We start from the raw sequence: 15,737 nt of genomic DNA, 5'->3' as shown, positions 1-15,737 counted from the left end.
CGTCCCTCGATCTGCTCGCTATGCCCCTACTTATACATCCCAAAATGCCATTGGCCTTCTTGGCAACAAGGGCACACTGCTGACTCATATCCAGCTTCTCCTCCACTGTAACCCTAGGTCCTTTTCCGCAGAACTGCTGCCTAGCCATTCGGTCCCTAGTCTGTAGCTGTGCATTGGGTTCTTCCGTCCTAAGTGCAGGACCCTGCACTTATCCTTATTGAACCTCATCAGGTTTCTTTTGGCCCAATCCTCCAATTTGTCTAGGTCCCTCTGTATCCTATCTCTGCCCTCCAGCATATCTACCACTCCTCCCAGTTTAGTATCATCCGCAAATTTGCTGAGAGTGCAATCCACACCATCCTCCAGATCATTTATGAAGATATTGAACAAAACCGGCCCCAGGACCGACCCCTGGGGCACTCCACTTGACACCGGCTGCCAACTAGACATGGAGCCATTGATCACTACCCGTTGAGCCCGACAATCTAGCCAACTTTCTACCCACCTTATAGTACATTCATCCAGCCCATACTTCTTTAACTTGCTGACAAGAATACTGTAGGAGACCGTGTCAAAAGCTTTGCTAAAGTCAAGAAACAATACATCCACTGCTTTCCCTTCATCCACAGAATCAGTAATCTCATCATAGAAGGCGATTAGATTAGTCAGGCATGACCTTCCCTTGGTGAATCCATGCTGACTGTTCCTGATCACTTTCCTCTCGTGTAAGTGCTTCAGGATTGATTCCTTGAGGACCTGCTCCATGATTTTTCCGGGGACTGAGGTGAGGCTGACTGGCCTGTAGTTCCCAGGATCCTCCTTCTTCCCTTTTTTAAAGATTGGCACTACATTAGCCTTTTTCCAGTCATCTGGGACTTCCCCCGTTCGCCACGAGTTTTCAGAGATAATGGCCAATGGCTCTGCAATCACATCCGCCAATTCCTTTAGCACTCTCGGATGCAACTCGTCCGGCCCCATGGACTTGTGCACGTCCAGCTTTTCTAAATAGTCCCTAACCACCTCTTTCTCCACAGAGGGCTGGCCATCTACTCCCCATGTTGTGATGCCCAGCGCAGCAGTCTGGGAGCTGTCCTTGTTAGTGAAGACAGAGGCAAAAAAAGCATTGAGCACATTAGCTTTTTCCACATCCTCTGTCACTAGGTTGCCTCCCTCATTCAGTAAGGGGCCCACACTTTCCTTGGCTTTCTTCTGGTTGCCAACATACCTGAAGAAACCCTTCTTGTTACTCTTGACATCTCTTGCTAGCTGCAGCTCCAGGTGCGATTTGGCCCTCCTGATTTCATTCCTACATGCCCGAGCAATATTTTTATACTCTTCCCTGGTCATATGTCCAACCTTCCACTTCTTGTAAGCTTCTTTTTTATGTTTAAGATCCGCTAGGATTTCACCATTAAGCCAAGCTGGTCGCCTGCCATATTTACTATTCTTTCGACTCATCGGGATGGTTTGTCCCTGTAACCTCAACAGGGATTCCTTGAAATACAGCCAGCTCTCCTGGACTCCTTTCCCCTTCATGTTAGTCCCCCAGGGGATCCTACCCATCCGCTCCCTGAGGGAGTCGAAGTCTGTTTTCCTGAAGTCCAGGGTCCGTATCCTGCTGCTTACCTTTCTTCCCTGTGTCAGGATCCTGAACTCGACCATCTCATGGTCACTGCCTCCCAGATTCCCATCCACTTTTGCTTCCCCCACTAATTCTTCTCTGTTTGTGAGCAGCAGGTCAAGAAAAGCTCCCCCCCAGTTGGCTCGTCTAGCACTTGCACCAGGAAATTGTCCCCTATGCTTTCCAAAAACTTCCTGGATTGTCTATGCACCGCTGTATTGCTCTCCCAGCAAATATCAGGAAAATTAAAGTCACCCATGAGAACCAGGGCATGCGATCTAGTAGCTTCTGTGAGTTGCCGGAAGAAAGCCTCATCCACCTCATCCCCCTGGTCCGGTGGTCTATAGCAGACTCCCACCACTACATCACTCTTGTTACTCACACTTCTAAACTTAATCCAGAGACACTCAGGTTTTTCTGCAGTTTCGTACCGGAGCTCTGAGCAGTCATACTGCTCCCTTACATACAGTGCTACTCCCCCACCTTTTCTGCCCTGCCTGTCCTTCCTGAACAGTTTATAACCATCCATGACAGTACTCCAGTCATGTGAGTTGTCCCACCAAGTCTCTGTTTTCCTGTATGTTGTTAGTTAGATGACACACTCAGCAGTGGTTAGACTTAAAAGAAAGAGGAGATAGCAACTCATGAGAATACCTTGGAGGAAATGTGTGTGACAGATATGGCAATTTCCTGCAATTTCCTGCAATATCCTGAACAAACCTTATTGAATTAAATTAAACCTTATTTAATTAAGTTTAAATATCTTAGGAATTCACTGTATTAAGAATGAAAATGTGTATGTATTATTGTGGAATTATATGTAACCACTCTAGGGAGGAGACCTGACTAATGTAAACCCTGGGAAGTGTTATCATCTTTAAAAGACTAATTTAAGCAAAGTGAACTTTTTAAAGTAAAGTGGGGATGAGGAGGGGACCTTTTCTTTGCTGATCACTTGTTACATGAGGACAGATCAACCCCCCTCACCACCACTGTATAAAGAAGGAACTCACAGATTCTCTGGGAGGGGGGTGCTTGTTCTGAGCCAAAGCAGTTATGTACTTGTAACCACACAAAAATCCCTTGGTGGGATTTGAAGGACCATTCACCTGCCAGAGCCCATTTCAGGGTTGGGCTGATCTCTGGTAAGCTTATTAGCATGCCTATGGCTCTTCATTGTTTTAATATGATGTCTCTGAAATGCTTTACCTTAAGAGTAAATGTGCTTGCTTAGAAAGGGCTGTGTGCTAACTTATAACTGTAGTAATTATGCTGTATAGTGCCTCTGAAGAGAAGGCAAAGCAGGTCAGCTTAGTCTGTCTTGCTGGGGAATATCACAGTGTTGGAGGGAAACTGTGCAGCCTAGAAATAACACGATCAGGAAAGAGAGCTACATGTCTCCATTCAGGAGAGGTAACGGCTGGGGAACTGAAAGCCTCAGAGTGGTGTCCTTGATGGACCACAATGAGGAAATACAGGTGGCATAGCAAAAGGTATTTCAGAAGATTGACCTAACTGGATGTACTTGATGCCTGGAGTACTAATAGTTAATGGGATATTGACTTTAGACTCTGGTGCTAGTGAGCTTTTCAGGATGTGATCAATTATCTGGGTGTATAGAAAGGTGATTTGAGGCAGACCTGGAGACATAACAATGGTTTGGTCTTCATGCGGCAGGCTGTTCTTACTTTGGATGGAAAAGTGGGTATAAGAAACGTGTATATTTTAGATTTCAGAGTAACAGCCGTGTTAGTCTGTATTCGCAAAAAGAAAAGGAGTACTTGTGGCACCTTAGGGACTAACCAATTTATTTGAGCATAAGCTTTCGTGAGCTACAGCTCACTTAAATTGGTTAGTCTCTAAGGTGCCACAAGTACTCCTTTTCTTTTTGTGTATATTTTAGAGAGGACTTTCTTTACAGAGACTTTCTCCCTCTCCAAAATAGAGGTGTATGGCAAAGTGCTGGGAACCAATAGCTGAGCCACCTCTCTGGTCACTTAAACACCAATTAATTCTGCACAGGGTGAATCTGACAGGGCCTGACTAGAGAATTAGAATGGGCTGGGGCAGGACTAATGAGCAAATTGTCCCATTAACAAAGGAGGTATAAGAAGACCCAGGAATAGGGTGACCATATTTCCCAAAGGGAAAACGGGCCACCACTTGAGGCTCACACAAGTCCCTGCCCTCCCCAGCCCAAGCTGCTTGCCCAGTCCTCCCACCCTCCCATGCATGGGGCTAGCACAAGCTGCTTGCCTGAGCCCCCTCCAACATGTGAGGCTGACGTTAGGGGACTCACCCACACACCGCAAGGGCTGGCCCAAGCCGCCTGGTGTCATGGTTTGCCCGAACCCCACCATGCAGAGCTGGTGCTGCCAACTCTCCCCACTCCCGAATGGTTCTCTGTGCCCCACTAAGGGGGCATGCCCCACTTTTTTGGCATTGCCAAAAAAAATTGGCCACCCGGGACAGAGGTTAAAAAGGGGATTGCCCCACCCTACAAAGAAAGGAAGTGCAGGGGAGAGACAGAGCCAGCACAGATCTCTAGGTAGAGATAGCTCTTTCCTTTCCTCTCCTTCTCTCGGCAGAGAACCACGGTAAAACTGAAACTGTCAATAATTATGGTGTATGGTTCAATAAGGTGGTGGGAGGAGCCAGTGTAAAAAAAACTGCACTGGGGTGTCTAACAACTGAAGGTCTTTGAGTCTGTGTAGACAGAGAAGAAGACAGGAGTGTCACCCTGTCACAAGGAGGTTACATCAAAACAAAGAAAAACTGAGATTTCCAAAACCATTCAGGGGCTTTAGCCCACATCTTCCAATTGCTTTAATGAAAGATATCTGTCTAAATCCCCTAAACAGCATTGCAAATGTTAATCCCTGTTCCTGTCATTTAACTATGTACTGCCAGCACATTACAAAATATCCTGTATCAGTCATGGGAGAATGGGAGTTAACAATCTATTTGTAGATCACAAGGTCTATCTTTTTTAAAATGATTGCGAGGGGAGCATTACAAATGCCTATGGACTTAACCCTGCTCCTATTCAAGTCTGCAACAGTTTTGTCTGGTTTTAGAGTACACTGAAATGGAAGGGGGTGCCTTCCTCCTACCAGTCAATGCAAAGGAGGATGTGTAGGGGAGCACTCTACCCAAAGCAGAGGGAGAAGGGGAAATGTATCACTGCTCCCCTCTTGCTCTTGCCATTGCTTCAATGGAAGTAGGATCAGGACCTACAGTAGCTACAATAGTATATCATCTACATCAAAAATCACAGTCGGAATAGGAGCCCCCCTCTAAGAAATTGCCCAACATTTTCCTGCAGCCATATTTGAAGAAGGAAGCACCCTATAAACACTTATGCTTAGGGGAATATCCAGGAACAACCGTATCTTAGGTATTTGTACGGCTCCCCTGTTACCATTGTGTCCAAGCACCTCACAGTCTTTATCTTCAGAACACCCTTGTGACAAAAAGAAGTACTATTATCTCCCACTTGCAGAGGGGGATTGAGGTACAGAGATGCTTGCCCAAGGACAGATGGCAAATCTGTGATAAAGGAGGGATTTAAACCCAAATCTCCGAGTCATAGGCTATCCCTGGACCATCCTTCCCCCACTAGACCCACGGTGACTCCATTAGTACTGTACCATGTAGAAAAACACACACATGAAAATGTACTTGTAATATTAATAATATTATTTTTTAAGAAACTCTATTTGAACTATTCACTGAATAGTTTTTCCTCCATTTTCCACAGAAATCATAACTCTTCTAGGATCTCACTACTCTGTTAGAGGCCTCTCATTATATCATATTTACCATACAACTTCCTTAATTCTTTTGAGTATTCAAGGTCCTTGTGAACTGGTATTAGTTAAACAACGCTTTCTTACAAATTGTGGCTCAGGGGATTGGAAATGGGATGAAGACTCTTTCACCTCTGGGACTATGGTTCAAATATCACTTATGTCACTACTAATTAAAGGAATGTGGGAGCCTATCTAAAAGTTCTTACTCTAGTTACTAATTGACTATAGATATATCATAACAAAGATGCCAGTGATGCTTCTATGTCTTACTGAAGGAAAATGGATGGTAAACTTCATTTGCAGCCCTCTGCGACAGAGTTGGGTGGACAGCTTGGAGAAGTGTGTACTACTACTGCCCATGCTGTACCTTGTCTGTGGCTAGAGAACTTCAGTTTCCAGGGCTGTCAATCCATCCCCTTTCAGGAGCATTACGTTCACTTAAAAAAATTAATTTTAACAGAAAAGGATGTTATTGCTTACACTGAGGTCACTGAAAAGGTGATACCGCTCTCAGTGATGCTAATGTGAAGGTACAGGAGACACATGAGTTAATTGCATAGTTACCACTCTATTATTGATTTATGCTCTCCTGACATTTACAGAGAAATAAAATAGAGTTTATATTATGCATACTCTATAGCAAAATATAAGATGTGAAAATTATTGCACAGTAAGTCACTTTTCATTATCAAAGCTACTGCATATAAAGGGATGGTGTTAGGAAAATGTGTATTTTTTCTTCCTGTAGTTTCTTCTACTTAAGTCCACCAAATGAACCTATATTTAATTTTACCTTTTTTGGGCAGAGAGAGATGAAGGGTGTCTTATCTGCTTCATTAATCAATTCCCACCAATAGTCAATGGCTTTCTGAAGTGTCCTAACTCTGTGACTATGGTCACCATTTTAGTTTAGACCCACACAAGGTCCTATATATTTATTTCAAAATTTGTTCCACACATTCTCTATTATTGAAAAGTAATCAGTTATCTCAGGCAGCAGAAGATGCATAAATGATATAGCAATACTAGTCAAAAGGTACTTATTTGCATCATAAGTGACACTCTTATGAAACCATGAATACAATTTGTCTTTCCCTCATATTTTTTCTTCCCATTTCAATATGATCAGTAACTTGTATGTCTCTTTTGTTTAGTATTTAGGACATCAGACCTTCTAAAAATAGAAAATTCCTTGAAAAGCTTAATCAAAAGTAAATTTCACTGGATCACATGTAAGGTTTAGCTTCAGTAGCAATGCAAGGCAGCTACAGTTAATGGGTCACGTGCCTCACTTTTCCATTCCCTACGTTACGCAAGGCTACATGGAGTGGGGAGCCCGGAGATGATGCTGTGATATTCAGCTTTTCAAAGGGGAAGCAGGGGAAGGGAAGAATGGAATTCATTTCTTACTGCAACCTTCTGTCATTAGAGTCAGGCAGGATAACAGATGAAGAATCTGGGATTGCATTCTATTCCAGTGGGTCAGCTGTATACATACAGGTTGCACGAATAATAGGTCTCAAAAGGTCTCCACTTCAGGACCCTGAAAAGATATGTCAGGATTTATTTCCACACACAGACCCCAACCTCAGACCCAAGTGCTTACCTACGTTCCTGGCTTAGACCTGAGGAGCAGACCATGTACCTGGGAGGGTGCTCCCCATCAATCTGTGTTAAAGAATAATATTAAACCAAGATGCTGCTGTGAAAATACTGTTCTTTCCCCTATATAGTAACTGTGTTTTCCCATCCACACTAGTAAATAAAACAGTTTTATACTACTAATGGTAGCAGAAGATTATAATACTACAGAGCTTAACTGTGGTTTGTGAAATGTTGATGAACAGGTGTGGTGTGTCTTTGCTCTCTACACAACATTAAGAATATGAGGAAACCCCAGGGACAAAATTGAGTTCCAAGTAATTGTTTGCTAACTATACAAACATACAAGGCCTAGCTACATATAGGCTATGTTTACACTACACAGCACTTACAGGGTACGTGTAGCTACATGTGGCAGTGAAAAACACACCACATCCGCACATGTCACTGAAGTGCTCTGGTGGGTGGGAAGCAGCAGGGAAAGGCTTCACGGTGGCAAGGAAAGGCTCTGCCAGGGAGCAGCAGCAGTGAAAGATTGAGTCTTTCCCTACTGCTTCCCTGCTGCCTACTCTCTACCAGAGCCTTTCCCCACTGCCAGAGTCCTTACCTACAGTGGGGAAGGGCTCTAGATATGGGGAGCTGGCAGAGCCTTGTACTGTGGTGAGGACAGGCTCTGGTGGGAGGAAGCAGCAGGGAAAGATTAAGCCTTTTCACACTGCTTCCCTTGCTTACTCCCCCGTGCTAGAGCCTTTCCCTGCTGTCAGAGTCTTTTCCTGAGGCGGGAAAAGGCTCCAGTAGTGGGTAGGCAGTGGAACACTACACAACTAAAAGTAGCAGTGTAAATAGGGAGACATGGCTTTGGCAACTAGAGAGCCTTGAAGGGTATACACTCATGTACATCCCCATACCTGTCAGGCGTGTCTTCACTCTACTCACCTAAATTAAGCCTCACTGTCTGTACTGCTGTTCATACAAACGCTAGGGGGGCTACACAAGTATTTGCTCTACGAAGGGCGGAAATAAATGTGCAGTGTAGACATAGTCATTATATACAGTTGTTCTGTTAGGATTTGGTGGCTTCTGCAATGAGACTAGAATGGGAGGTCCACTAGAAGGCTCCAAAACTATTTAAAGGGAAACTACTCAGTTACTATGCACGACAGTTTTCCTAGTCTATGTTTGCAGTTAATTCACATTCAGCACCAATGAAGCCCATCGCTGACACTCAGGCCTGATCTGTACCAAAGAACTGTATTGAACCAATTTAATTACAAACAGCTTAGCGCATCTGTCAAGGTTCCTTCCCCACTCTAAACTCTAGGGTACAGATGTGGGGACCTGCATGAAAACCCCCTAAGCTTATTTTTACCAGCTTAGGTTAAAACTTTCCCAAGGTACAAACTATTTTACCTTTTGCCCTTGGTACTTTATTTGCTGCCACCACCAAGCGTCTAACAGATATATAACCGGGAAAGAGCCCGCTTGGAAACGTCTTTCCCCCCAAAATCCTCCCCAAACCCTACACCCCCTTTCCTGGGGAAGTCCTGATAAAAATCCTCACCAATTTGCACAGGTGAACACAGACCCAACTCTTGGATCTTAAGAACAATGAAAAAGCAATCAGGTTCTTAAAAGAAGAATTTTAATAGAAGAAAAAGTAAAAGAATCACCTCTGTAAAATCAGGATGGCAAATACCTTACAGGGTAATCAGATTCAAAACATAGAGAATCCCTCTAGGCAAAACCTTAAGTTACAAAAAGACACAAAAACAGGAATATCCATTCCATTCAGCACAGCTATTCTATGAGCCATTTAAACAAAACAGAATCTAACGCATATCTAGCTAGATTACTTACTAAGTTCTAAGACTCCATTCCTTTTCCGTTCCTGGCAAAAGCATGACACAAACAGAGAGAGCCTTTGTTTCTCCCCCCTCCAGCTTTGAAAATATCTTGTCTCCTCATTGGTCATTTTGGTCAGGTGCCAGTGAGGTTATCCTAGCTTCTTCACCCTTTACAGGTGAAAGGGTTTTTCCTCTGGCCAGGAGGGATTTTAAAGGTGTTTACCCTTCCCTTTATATTTATGACAACATCTATGCCAGTCATGCTGAATTAGTCTGTTTTGTACCATGTCCAAACCAGTATTGTTCTAAACTGTTTCACTTGTAAAGCCAATCCCACAATTCCCAGATCAGCTCCCAGAAGCAATGCATTCTGGGAGACTTCATAATGTGCTGCGAGACAATGCTAGGGAAGACAAATTGAACTGTTTCAACTTGCGGCATCCATACTGGCAGCAAAATGGTTCACATGAACCAGTGAAGCTTAAACTGAATGGCAGTCTGTTTTAACTGGTTACTAGACCATTTGGGCAATTTTTGTATGTTGACCCAAAATCTTCTACAAAAATTCTAGGGTCTTTCACCAGTTTAATTTCTCTAGTGTAGACAATGCTGGACTTGACTGTCAGTAAAGAGTAATTTTCTAAGGCATGTCTATGCTACATAAGGAACCATTCCTAATTGAGCCAGTGAGATGGAACCAGTTTAAGCACAAATAGTTCAGTGTGTGAACACTATCCCTGACAATATTTGTTCCAGACTGTTGGAGTTTTGCCATGCTTCTGTGCTGGTGCAGTTTTTTTTCTGGTTCAGTTGCAGTGATCTCTGGGTTGGTATTCCAGAGTTACCAGCATCACTCCTGTGAGCTGGAGATCATGGGAGGTTTGAAAGGCAACCAGTGCGGAGTAGGACAGTAGTGGGGGAATTACCTGATCATTTCAGTCTGACTAATTTCAGTGCAATCCACACTGGATAAACTAGGTATGTATCTATACTGAAAATAAGTCTAATCCAAAAGATATTTGGCACGCTCTTTGGATCACTTTTGTGTGTGAGCATGAGGTGTTTTACAGCTTGTTCAAGTGAACACAAAGCTACAAGTCCTTAGACTGGCTAAACAATACATAATCTCTGGCAGATGGCATTGCCAATGTTTTCAGAAATCAAATACTGAAGCATTTAAAATAAAGATAATTGTACAAAATTGTGTGCAATTTTGCAATTTGAAAAAAAACCTATTCAAATATTTTAATTAATATATATACATTTTGCGAAATGTTTTGAATTAATGTTGTGGATTTTATTGTTCACACAGCTATATAAAATACTCCATATCGTTTGGTTTGTATTGACTTCCTTGCATGAAGCCACAGTATCAACAGTTTATATCTAAATATTATTTGTAGTTGCTTTTATTTGAAGAATTGCTTCCACCATAGTCCTTCTCTATATAAAACTATATGGGTATGTTACTTCATTAATACTACTCCAAGGGACAGTATTTGGCATTGTGGGGCATCTAGTAAAAAAAGTGATGGATCTATTCACCATGCAAGTACTTCACTGCTATTAATATTAATGATAGTTATGCTAGATGAGAATTTGACCCCATTATTTTCATCATCTGAAGCCACACTTTTTTCTGGGGAAGAAACGAACAGAAGTACTGACATGGGTGAAGTTAGGCATACACTTAAATGCTTTCAGGTCTGAGGCCTCAGTCTGTTTTATAGTCTATTTATGAGAGTGTATCTAAATGACCAATAATCTGTTTCCTTCTGCAGCCCCCGGAGAATGGATAACTTTGTTACACTACTGCAGGGTTTTGCTTTCTTTTTTAACCGTTATAACTGCTATTACAGGAAATTACAGGATTCAGTGGTTCTATTACATTGTAGGTCATATTGTATAGCTTTCCTACACACTGTGACTGTAAATTTATCCATAGATAGATATAGATAGAGTGTGACTTTGTACATTTCTATCTATATTTCTATCTGTATCTATCTCTAGAGCTAGAGACCTCTCCCTTCTTCCTTTCTGCTCCCCTCACTCTCCCATGGAGAAAACTATGAACTAGGGCTTCTTCCTCTTTGTTTTTGATCCTAGAATGAAATCAATGGCAAGGTATGATAAAGATGTGCCCTTTTAAGCAGGTATTTAACTTACCTTAGACAGAACGCTATTGATATGTGTGCCTGGAAGAGGAGCTATAGAGCAGTATCTGGGGAGCTTGAGAAAGCTGGCATATCGTTTTCTGTTGTGCCCACTAGGTGGCATGTATAGGTTTCCGAATACCTTGAAGTTTGCGTGCTCTGGCACATTTGGTTCTTTGTCACACTTTAACTAACTGCACTGCGCTGAAGTGGAGTCAATTAACTGTCTTGTGACAATTACAACTTTCAAAGTTCATAACGTTAGAAAATGGGGAGGGTGAGAAGGGAATGGCTGGTTTCCCCTCCATAGCTGCTGCTAATGCTGGAAAATAGAGATTCTAAATTAATCTTAAAAAATACGAATACCAATTACCATAAAACCTGAGACTGTTTTGTTTCGGTGTTGGTACAATAAACTCTTGTAATCTGCAGGCATTAGCATAATCTTCAAAATATGCATTTAAGATCAGCAGCGTCCTTTCTTGTGAGAACAAGATCCTTGTAGTATTGTCCTATCCTTTGGGGAGTCTGTCTCTAGGCTTTGAGGGGTTCATAATCGGGGTGGGGTTTTTGTTGTTGTTGTGGTTGTTTTTTTGGTAGAAGTGCAATAATGCAATTTCTGTATTAAAGTGGGGCGAAGGAGCACTGAAGATTTTAATACTCAAAGTTACTACACACAGCTTGTTTATTAAAGAAGGGGGAATCGTATAATTCACGCTGAAGTTTCCTTTTCTTCAAATTTAATGATCTAACTTGAATTTGAAATATTCTGGGGACTGGAACTGGTTTCGAATCATTTGATTCCCTTTGCCTGAAATCTATGGCTCCATTGTGTGGCTGTCTAGGGCTCTGGAAATGAACAACCCAAACCCCAGGTAAGGTTGCAGAAGTGTTCATTGCAGAGAAGGGTGTGTTCTACAAATACAAACAGCACCCACAGATAGTTGCCAAGGGCACCTAGTACATCTTTGCATTACACCTTGAACCAGTCTGCTCCTATCACCTGGTTTTTATTGCACGTACCATAAATGATCATAAAATCTGCAAATCTTTCATGGATCCTGGCAATTAATACTTTAGTAAGGGACCTTTACAGAAAACAGCGTTTCTAATGTAGTACTTGAAAACAGCTCAAAGTGGTTTAGGGGCTGCATATTCTAAAAAGGTTTATATTCTAAAAAGGTTTACAGCATTTGTACAAATAGCCCAGACTTAATTTTTTTTTTTCTGGGTAAGAAAACACAGAAGGGCTTGTATCAGGATCCCAAGTGCTCTGGAATCAGCAAAACTGAACGCTCCCAAAGAACCTACTAGGTTAAACAAGGGTTTCTATTTATGGTTTCAACTAACTAAACAAAAATAATTGTCTCTTTGAACCGGTTTGGTCCTGATCATTTCCTGTATTGCACTTTTCAAACCAGCAGCAATCCGTGACCCTAGGTGGCTGCGGTTCCTGTCAGCCGTTTACATGGCACTTGGGGCTCCTTCCACAGCTCTGTGTGTTAACAAATAGTAGAGGCTCCTGTGAAGAATTCAAGGTTTTGTAAGAGAATCGCCTACACTGAGATAAACAGTGCCCAGCCCCGGTGAATGATTTCCCAGGGATGGATCGGTAACAGGAAAAAACAGCCCAGGGAAGCGGGAGGATCAGTGCACCGACAGCAGCCATTCCCATTGTTTTTTTCCAACAGAGTGATTACCTTGGAAGTTTGTATCCCCTGAAATTGTTCGATTCATTTACAGCTTCACCTGGAGGTTAATGATCCTGGAGTTAAAACACAAGAAGCGGCTAAGCACCCATGCAAAGGCTAGTCCGATAGGTGAGCAGGACTCCTGCCCCCTTTCTGAGGAGCTCAGTAAGCTCCCCCGGTTGAGGTCACAAGCAAAATGCGAGCGCTTGTCCGGGCAGGAAAACAGCCACTTCTCGCGGCAGACCTGCGAAAATAAACGATCATTTTAAAAAGTGGATGGCAGCCGCCCTATTAAGGGGCGATGATGGAGTGAGTTGCTGGACAGGGGATGCCGGGGAGCTGCACATTCATTCTCGGCTCGCCTACAAGTGCCTCCACCCAGAGCCCCCGGCAGCAGGGCGTTTGGGGGATTCGCTAGGAAAGGGTCTAACCCAGGGGGCTGTGCTGTGAACCTGGAAACCCTCATCAGCGTGTGTAACACCGCAAAGGGCTACTGCGGCTTGGCTCCCGACGTTCAGTCCAACCTCCCAAGCCCTCCGTACCTGGCTGGGTGATGTAGTTAGAGATAGTGGGGAGGGGAGAGGGATCATGGATTCCACTTGAGGAGACGACAAGTCTATAGGGCCATATCGTGCCATCATCACTTTTACTCTCCTACTGCACTCACGATAGCGTCCACTCCCCACAAATTTCCCCACGATCGACATAAGTACAAGACGCAGGTGCCTGGCCTTTGAGGCACACCAAAAAGGCCGCCCAGGGACGCGATCTGCTCCGGTTTCTTGGCACGGTGGCTCTTTTGCGATCACAATGATTTTATTTTGAAAGTGACACTTGAAAATAACTTAGTAAAGGTAGAATGGCCAGGGAGGCTACCATCAAGATGCCACCTCCCCCCTACAGCTTCTTAACGAAATGGCAACGAAAATAGGCAGCAGATCGTAAAACTATTCTGACAAGAAACTAAAGTAGAAATGAAAACCGTGAGTGACATTAAGTTGAAATCAAATGTGGCCTTGTGTGTCGAGAAATATTCACTGTGCACAAATATTCACAGCTTATCAAAGACATTCCATCTCATCTTCTACAAGACATTTAGTTTTGATACAAAGTAGCAGCCATTCCCATTGTTTTTTCCAACAGAGTGATTACCCTGGAAGTTTGTATCCCCTGAAATTGTTCGATTCATTTACAACTTCGTAACAATTATTAAGTCAATTTGCATCTCTATCTTGTGATAAAGATTTGCCTTTGGTGACCAAGTGGCTTCACTGTAAAAATTCCATGCTAATTTGGAGAGAAAACAAATCATGTCCGCTCCCTTTATTCATATAACATGAATGACCATTAATAACTGGTATCACACGACTGGTTTAGATTATCAGATGTGGTTTGCAGCTTTCAGTCAGTAGCAGACACTTTTCAAACTGGCCACTTGCTTCTGCAAATTACCACAAACTGCATTTAAACCAGCAACACTTGCATTTATTTAATTGTTAATATTACCCTGGCATGCAGAATCCCTAGCATTTTGTCTGCGGCAGGATAGGGACAGCATACACCAGCCTAAAATCTTCCAGAGTGAGTTTTACTGGCCTTTTAAAAATACCCTTTAAAATGACACTCGAGTTCTTGGGAGCTATTTACATCTTCCTTGCTGCATAACTGGATAATTATTTCTGGTTATTAATAAAGTTTACTAAATGGTTAAATAGCCATATAACGTCCAATGCATTCAAAGTAAAAGTCGAATGCCTCTAATATTTTGATTCAGGATTTTCATGCAGAACGCTTAGTGTCACAACGAGAAAAAAGGCTTGGCACGATCCGAACAGTAAGAACATAGAGCAACCTTGCCGATTTCCTCACTGTGTAAACCAATAATCCTTGATCTCATTCAAATACTAGAGAAAGGGTGGAACAATAACCATATTTCCACGCTTTTACTTGAAACTGGTTGTTTTCTCTGTTGTGACAGTGCCAATAAAAAAATCACAGGTCCATTCATATTTATTGTGATGGGATACAGAAGTGCTAACAAAGACAAGCTAAAGGAACGCCCCGAATCTTCCTTTCTTAGGAAGACCTTTTCCCCCAGGAACTCAATAAGAAGACCTCTTTCTTGCCTGGTAACAGCTTGCCATATCCTGTTTTCAGTCACACCCGTGCGACCCCACAATGAACGATGCTATAGAAAACCTTCGATATTTTGCATCAAGATGATTATGTGTATCTTCTTGATGTCAAAGCGGCCGTAACGGGTGTGACTGAAGGGAGAATTTGATTCCATGATAGGCTAGCCGTTAATTATTATTTGAAATAAATCTGCAAAATTGCAATTTCGCAGAACAATGTCTGTTGTTATTTAATGGCTACTTCCTTGTGCCACAGTCTCTCCGAGGTGCTCTGGGTAAGCAGCTGAAGTTCCATCTAACTAGTATCCTTGATAGAGGGAATTGAGATGTTTTAGTTATGATACTTTACTGTTGTCCAGGGTTCTTTAAGAAAAACAACTCAATTTGTTCTAAAAACGATGGATTCAAAAAGAGATTCAATGAAACGGGAAGTAAGCTGAGTAAACTTCTGATCCAAGAGAGAAAGATTCAGCCCTTTGATGTACAAGGACATTGTTACTGCAGAACAATCGGGGAGGGGAAACATTTAAGGAGATTAAATGACTGCACGGGGTTAGTAACATGTTTGACTTGTTCCGATTAATTCCGAGGATCACACTGTTATTTAGGAGTTTGTGCTTGCGTGTTTTGTGTCTTATCTATAAAAATCACATCGGTGGCTTGAAAGAGACCAGAGAGCATTGTAGAGAGAAACTTCACCTAGATGTCTTGGGTCCCAGTGCTAAACACTTGTGATAGTAGGAATGTTCCCCTCACACGCCAGGGTTGCTAGGCGGAATAAAAGTATTTATTTCAGGGCAAATAAATAGTCAAGGGAGAAAATATCTCGAAATGACTGATGAGTTATGTGTGTGTTGGGCTGGGGAAACAAACATCTTT

The 15,737-nt window shown here is 42.6% G+C and overlaps 1 long non-coding RNA gene across 3 annotated transcripts in view; it reads right to left on the bottom strand.

Moving 5' to 3' along the window:
- Window positions 1-13,296, bottom strand: part of LOC141981365 (uncharacterized) — a 37,118-nt gene extending 23,822 nt beyond the window's left edge. Inside the window, exons 1-3 of one of the 3 annotated variants that reach the window (XR_012637750.1) lie at window positions 13,266-13,296; window positions 12,733-12,967; window positions 6,850-6,976 (exon numbers count right to left, since the gene is read on the bottom strand). This is a non-coding gene — a long non-coding RNA (uncharacterized LOC141981365). Of the gene's footprint in view, window positions 1-6,843; window positions 6,977-12,732; window positions 12,968-13,154; window positions 13,221-13,265 lie in introns of those variants that run through there. The other 2 variants (XR_012637751.1, XR_012637749.1) reach the window with 2 other exon arrangements.
- Window positions 13,297-15,737: the final 2,441 nt, after the last annotated feature.

This window comes from Natator depressus, chromosome 2 (genome assembly GCF_965152275.1).
Source record: "Natator depressus isolate rNatDep1 chromosome 2, rNatDep2.hap1, whole genome shotgun sequence".
Classification (NCBI taxonomy): domain Eukaryota; kingdom Metazoa; phylum Chordata; order Testudines; family Cheloniidae; genus Natator; species Natator depressus.
The sequence above is the reverse complement of the archived record's forward strand: the minus strand, read 5'-3'. Positions and strand labels throughout refer to the sequence as shown.